The sequence below is a fragment of the Cupressus sempervirens genome, chromosome 1 (genome assembly GCF_028749045.1).
Source record: "Cupressus sempervirens isolate cs-2001-9-10 chromosome 1, ASM2874904v1, whole genome shotgun sequence".
Classification (NCBI taxonomy): Eukaryota; Viridiplantae; Streptophyta; class Pinopsida; order Cupressales; family Cupressaceae; genus Cupressus; species Cupressus sempervirens.
In genome coordinates, this window is record NC_143118.1 from 380,036,020 (window position 1) to 380,042,808 (window position 6,789).

The 6,789-nt window shown below is 39.9% G+C and overlaps 1 pseudogene; it reads left to right on the forward strand.

Moving 5' to 3' along the window:
* The first annotated feature begins 225 nt into the window (after window positions 1-225).
* On the forward strand, window positions 226-6,215 carry LOC149577843 (UDP-glycosyltransferase 92A1-like; annotated as a pseudogene).
* The last annotated feature ends 574 nt before the right edge of the window (window positions 6,216-6,789 follow it).

Below are 6,789 nucleotides of genomic sequence, written 5' to 3' on the forward strand. Positions count from 1 at the left end.
CCTAGCTAAAATATATTCACAAGCGTAACCCCCAACCTAACTATAACTTTAACCATCATCTAGAACGTCATATTTGTCGCATTTGCAACGAATTTAATCCATAAAGGCTTTTGGCCGACATATAAAATGTTGACAGTTGTCCTGTAGGAATATTTTTACTCACGTACTTGGGTGCGTCATGTGCCGACCCAAAATGATTAATTGTATACATTCAATGCCACAAAAAGTTCATCCTTGACGAAACGAGGACCACATTACCAGTGCCGTTTGATTCTGTGCCCGGAAAGGATTCGCAAAGCAGAGTAATCACCTTTCAGCCGCTCAGTGCAATCCAATCTACAATGGCCCCTCCATCTGCATCTGATTCCAGAATTCCATGGGGCGAGAACATCCAAAGGCGTCATGTGGTGATGTTTCCATTCATGGCGCAGGGCCACATCATTCCCTTCCTTCACCTCTCCAAACTCCTCGCCTCTCGAACCGGATTCACCATCACCATCGTCAACACCCCACTCAACATTCACGCCTTAGCACCCACCATTCAATCTGACCCCTCTCTTGACATTCGCCTGGCGGAGCTCCCTTTCTCCAGTGCCGATCATGGCTTACCACCGCGTACTGAGAACTGAGATTCGCTGCCTTATTCGCAGTTCGTCACTTTCATGGAAGCCGCAGAGCATTTGCAGCCCCATTTCGAAGATCTGATCCGTAAGATCTCGGAAGAAGATGGCTGCGCCCCTCTCTGCATCATCAGCGACATGTTCCTCGGCTGGACCCAAGACGTCGCAGACACGTTTGGAATACCCAGAATCTTCTTCCTCACCTGCGGCGTCTATGGCACCTTGCTTTACTACTCTATTTGGAATCATCTGCCCCACACAAAGACCCACTCGGAAGAGTTCGCCCTCCCAGATCTGCCTCACGTTTCGCTGCACCGATCTCAGCTTCCCACTAATATAAAAATGGCGACACGAACGGATCCCTGGAGCTTGTTTCAGGCTCGCCAGTTACCCCGCAATATGCGCAGCTGGGGATTTATATGCAACTCCTTCCAACAGCTCGAGAATGGATATTTGGAACATCTCAGAATATCCACCGGCAGGCCTGTCTGGGCGGTTGGCCCTCTCCTTCCTCAAGAGTTTCTCTCTTCCACTGAATCCCATGTTATGTCTGATGAGTTATTGCAAGGTAAGGATGCAACCACCGATGCGGTTTCCTGCTTGCGGTGGCTCAATTCTCAGAAAGTTCGTAGTGTGATCTACGTTTCCTTCGGCTCGCAGAACACGATCTCTGCGTCGAATATGAAAGAGTTGGCACTTGGTTTGGAATCAAGCGGGCAGCCCTTCATCTGGGTAGTCCGGCCTGGTGCAGGGCACCCTGACAAAGTCATGGAAAAACATTAAGTCCTAAAGTCTAGAAAGTTATTTAAATAAGTTTTAAAATTTAAATATTTAAAAAGTAATGGTCAAATAAGGATTAGTTGTTTTGTTAGAGGATCCAACTACTTTGGATCGGTTAAGGGAGTTATTTTAAGTATATGTAAGTCTCAAAAGGCATGAGGGTACAGTGGTGAAGTTGGAATTTTAGATTGTACAAACTGTGTCCATATTGGAATTAATAATAGTTGCTTTCTTACAAATTTGAAGTCTTTTGATGCTGTATTGACCTATTGATTTGGAGATAGATGTGTAATGATTTTTTTTAATTCCATTAGATCTAGTTCCAAGTGATTTTTAATACTAATTCAATCATTAAGATTGACTGTTCTGTAGAAATCTCTAATTTTTGTTTTAGTGCCAGTCATGTATTCATGAGATCCATCCCCTTTTGTACATATTGTTTCTTGGGGATGGATCCACACTTGTAATATAATTTCCTAACAAAGATTATGAAGGAATGAACCCCATTTGCAGGAGAATAAGAGAGGTTGGTCATGTTGGAGGGTAGAGAAGTGACTGGACAGTCACAGGAGAAAGGAATACTTGTCTCAGTAAATTGCAGTTTAGTGCGGGGGTCATTTCTCCAAAGTTAACTGTTGGATCTTGCCAAATTTTGGATATGTTGGAGAGAGACAAATTGTACCAAATATCAATGGTTTGATTGAGCAAATAAAGTCTAGTTCAAAAGTTATGAATGACTATTGTCGGGTCTATCTAAGGGGCAGTGACATGGCAGTTTGTGATGAATTTTCTCATGAATGTGTTAAGGGAGTTTTGTGAAAGGATTAGATGTTGTACGGGGATTTTTAGAGAATCCTAATTTGTGATAAGGAATAGTGGGTCCATTGATATTGACCCTAGTGGATAGGTCTTTGGAAGAAGTTGAAGCAATAGTATTCCGAGGACAGTCACAATACATATGATCAAATATGCATTGTTGCATTAGAGGAAGATTTCCAACAATTTAGACATTAGTATGTGGAGTCTAAAGTGTTCGGAGTTGACCTTTGATAGGTCTATAGAGCGGAGTGGGTCCAAAAGTGATTAGTAATTGGAGAAGGGGAAAGTTTTTTATCAAACAAAGAAGGAAAGAAGTTATTAAACTATGAAGGAATCATAACATTCCACTAGCCTCTGCATCAGATTGGTATCAGAGTACAGAAGATTCTTTGGGAGAAGAGTAGAAGGCAAACTAAGGTTTTGAAGACTTAGAATCCCTTGTTGAACCTTGAAGTTGAATTATCCTTTAAGAGTATTCCAAGGTGGTGATTGAAAGTTGGATGGATCTTAGTTTGTAGAGGAAGCCGGATTGAAGGGTAAAATAAGTTGAAGCCATCATGACTACAGATTTTGAGACTCATGGATACTCACAATTCAGAACACAATGCAGATGTATGGGTAAGGTTTGCAAAATGGTCATTTCCAGTGGCTCATTTTTCAATTTTGTTTCAATTGAGATGGTTGAGAAGTTGAACCTACAACAACTAGTGCATAGAAGACCTTACATGGTACAAGGATTGCATGATAGACACCAAGTTGAGGTTAGAAGGAAAGTATATGTTCCTTTCAGCATTAGAACTTATGAGGATTCTGTTTTATGTGATGTTATTCCATTGGTAGGATGCCATTTGATCCTTGGGAGGTCATGTCAAGCAGAGAAGCATACATTATATGATGGGGCATTGAATAGTTACACCTTCAAGCATGGTGGAAGTCAAGTTATACTGAGATCTTTGGAAGAAGAAGCAGCATCATGGAGGATGCCAACAAATTTTTTGTTTGAAAGAGTGGGGTTCCTAGGACAAAGGGAACAAGAAGAAGACAAGGTGGACAACAAGATAGCAATTGATTTGGTACATCAGGCCTATGATAAGGCACAAGGAGTTGTAGATCCAATAAAGATCCTGGAGGAGAGAGTAGTGGATGAGAAAGGTTCATGTGAAGAGCCAAGAAAGCAAGCAGAGAAGCCTATGAAGGTGAACCAAGAGCAATCAGGGTATGAAGATGATAGGACAGTGAAAATGGTGATAGGTGAGCCACAAACAGGAGAGGCTCAAAAAGACGAAAAGATAGGGATAGAGGTGAAGATTGTAGAAGATGTTAGGGTAATGAGTGAATGTATGGGTGGAGATATCCAAGTTGGGATAGTCATGTGTCCCTTATATGCTGCTGTTAAAAATAGAGAAGATAGGGCTATTAAACAAGCCATAGATGACATGTTTGAGTACCAAGAAGGATGGCATAGGGAAGATGAATTGAAGAAGGTCTCAAGGATGACAGGGACCTTAAGGGATGAAGAGTTCAGACTCTTGGAAACAGAGATGGTGAAGAATGCCACAAGTTGGCACATGAAGATGACAAGAAAGATTGTTTGGCCCATTAAGAGGCTGATTGAGAAGAGGAAGTTGCTAAGGGAACCTACTGAGATAAAGGTTCTAGAGGATGATTGTGAGGTAAAACATTGTGTTGAAGATGGTGGAGTAGCAAGTCTACAAGGACTTGATAAAAAGACAGATTTTTGGGATGAGTTGGATGCCATAGTTGAAGAATGGAAAATGAAGGGTGGTGTAGTGGAAGAGTGCCTAGGATAGGGGCAAGAGGATGGTCATGGGGAGACCTTGGAATCATATTTCTCTACAAGGAAAAAAATCTCACAAGGAGTGCGTGAGGAGAAGGATGAAGTAGTGAATCTAATGGAGGGAGCAATTTGGCAAACATATGTTTTGGTGCATAAGAAAACCTTGTTTATTTTTGTTTCTAACACTATTGTGACAGGATTGTCGGAGTTTGATAGTGTTTACCATGCAAGTTCTGCTTTTGCACACATCTATGGGAATACAAACATGAAGACTAACAGATTTAATGCTTGGCATGACCACATAATGTTTGATTTCAAGGGCATGGAACACATGAACATGGGATACTCTTTTGTTGTAGGTCCTTAAAAAGAAGTGGACAGAGATTGGAGGAAATGGAAGAAACTCCCAATCCAAGGGACTTGGATTGATTTGATCCTTGGGAGTATGGTGCAGGGCGCCCTGACAAAGTCATGGAAAAACTTTGAAGTCCTAAAGTCTAGAAAGTTATTTAAATAAGTTTTAAAATTTAAATATTTGAAAAGTAATGGTCAAATAAGGATTAGTTGCTTTGTTAGAGGATCCAACTACTTTGGATCGGTTAAGGGAGTTATTTTAAGTATATGTAAGCCTCAAAAGTCATGAGGGTACAGTGGTGGAAGTTGGAGTTTTAGATTGTACAGACTGTGTCCATATTGGAATTAATAATAGTTGCTTTCTTACAAATTTGAAGTCTTTTGATGCTGTATTGACCTATTGATTTGGAGATAGATGTGTAATGATTTTTTTAAATTCCATTAGATCTAGTTCCAAGTGATTTTTAATACCAGATTCAATCATTAAGATTGACTGTTCTGTAGAACTCTCTAATTTTTGTTTTAATGCCAGTCATGGATTCATGAGATCCATCCCCTTTTGTACATATTGTTTCTTGGGGATGGATCCACACTTGTAATATAATTTTCTAACAATGATTATGAAGGAATGAACCCCATTTGCAAGAGAATAAGAGAGGTTGGTCATGTTGGAGGGTAGAGAAGTGACTGGATAGTCACAGGAGGAAGAAATACTTGTCTCAGTAAATTGCAGTTCAGTGCGAGGGTCATTTCTCCAAAGTTAACAGTTGGATCTTGCCAAATTTTGGATATGTTGGAGAGAGACAAATTGTACCAAATATCAACGGTTGGATTGAGAAAATAAAGTCTAGTTCAAAAGTTATGAATGACTGTTGTCGGGTCTATCTAAGGGGCAGTGACATGGCGGTTTGTGATGAATTTTCGCATGAATGTGTTAAGGGAGTTTTGTGAAAGGATTAGATATTGTACGGGGATCTTTAGAGAATCCTAATTTGTGATAAGGAATAGTGGGTCCATTGATATTGACTCTAGTGGATAGGTCTTTGGAAGAAGTTGAAGCAATAGTATTCCGAGGACAGTCATAATACATATGATCAAATATGCATTGTTGCATGAGAGGAAGATTTCCAGCAGTATAGACATTAGTATGTGGAGTCTAGTGGAGTCTAAAGTGTTCGGAGTTGACCTTTGATAGGTCTATAGAGCGGAATGGGTCCAACAGTGATCAGTGATTGGAGAAGGGGAAAGTTTCTATCAAACAAAGAAGGAAAGAAGTTATTAAACTATGAAGGAATCGTTACATTCCACTAGCCTCTACATCACGGCCCCCCCTTGGGGTGCCATTGACTGCAGAGTTTTCCTTAGAGTTTCTTCCGGATGGATTGGAAGAGCGAATGGGGGCCAAGAATCAGGGACTGGTTATTAAGAAATGGGCGCCCCAGCGTGTGATTTTGTCCCATCCTTTGACGGGAGGATTTTTGAGTCACTGTTGGTGGAATTCGACATTGGAGAGTCTGAGCCAGGGAGTTCCCATGATTGGATGGCCCATCGTAGTCGAGCAATACTTCAATTCGAAGCTTCTAGAGGAGGTCGGCGTGTGTGTGGAGATGTGCAGAGGAAGTGAGGGAGAATTGGGGAAGGAGAAGGTGGAGAGGACGGTGAAGATGTTGATGTCGGAAGAGAGAGGCAGGCGACTGAGAGAAAGAGCAGCGGCCATGAGAGATGCTGCCAGAAGAGCAGTAATGGACCGTGGAGATGGAATTGACAAAGGCTCGTCCATGCGTGATGTTGACGACATGATACACAATATTCTGACCAATTAAACTGGTTCTCAATCCTTGTGAAGGATGATAAGTATTGACACCGATTTTCATGTTTAATTGTCCCCAGGTTCTGTTGAGATCAGATGATGCCAATGTTGAATTTACTTATTGTGGAGGGAAAACAGTATCCCTTAAATCTGTATGTGTGATATTTCTTAGTGCTCCTTACTTTGAGTGCTCCTTTCTTTAAGGACAATTTCTAAAATGATCACTACCTATATTTAGTCAACAAGTCATTATTTTGTATTTTTTAAATGCAATTTATCATCATTTTTCATATTAAAAGATCAATGAGAATTATTATTTTATATTTGTGATAATTTCTAAAAAATTGAAAGCGATGCTAAATTTTGTTAGATATTAGAATTGATATGTTATCTCTTATCTTATCATTGAATTATTGTTTTAATTATTATTTTATATTTGTGATATTTCTTAGTGCTACTTACTTTGAGTGCTCCTATCTTTAAGGAAAATTTCTAAAATGATCACTACCTATATTTAGTCAACAAGTCATTATTTTGTATTTTTTAAATGTCAATTTATCATCATTTTTCATATTAAAAGATCAATGAGAATTATTATTTTATATTTG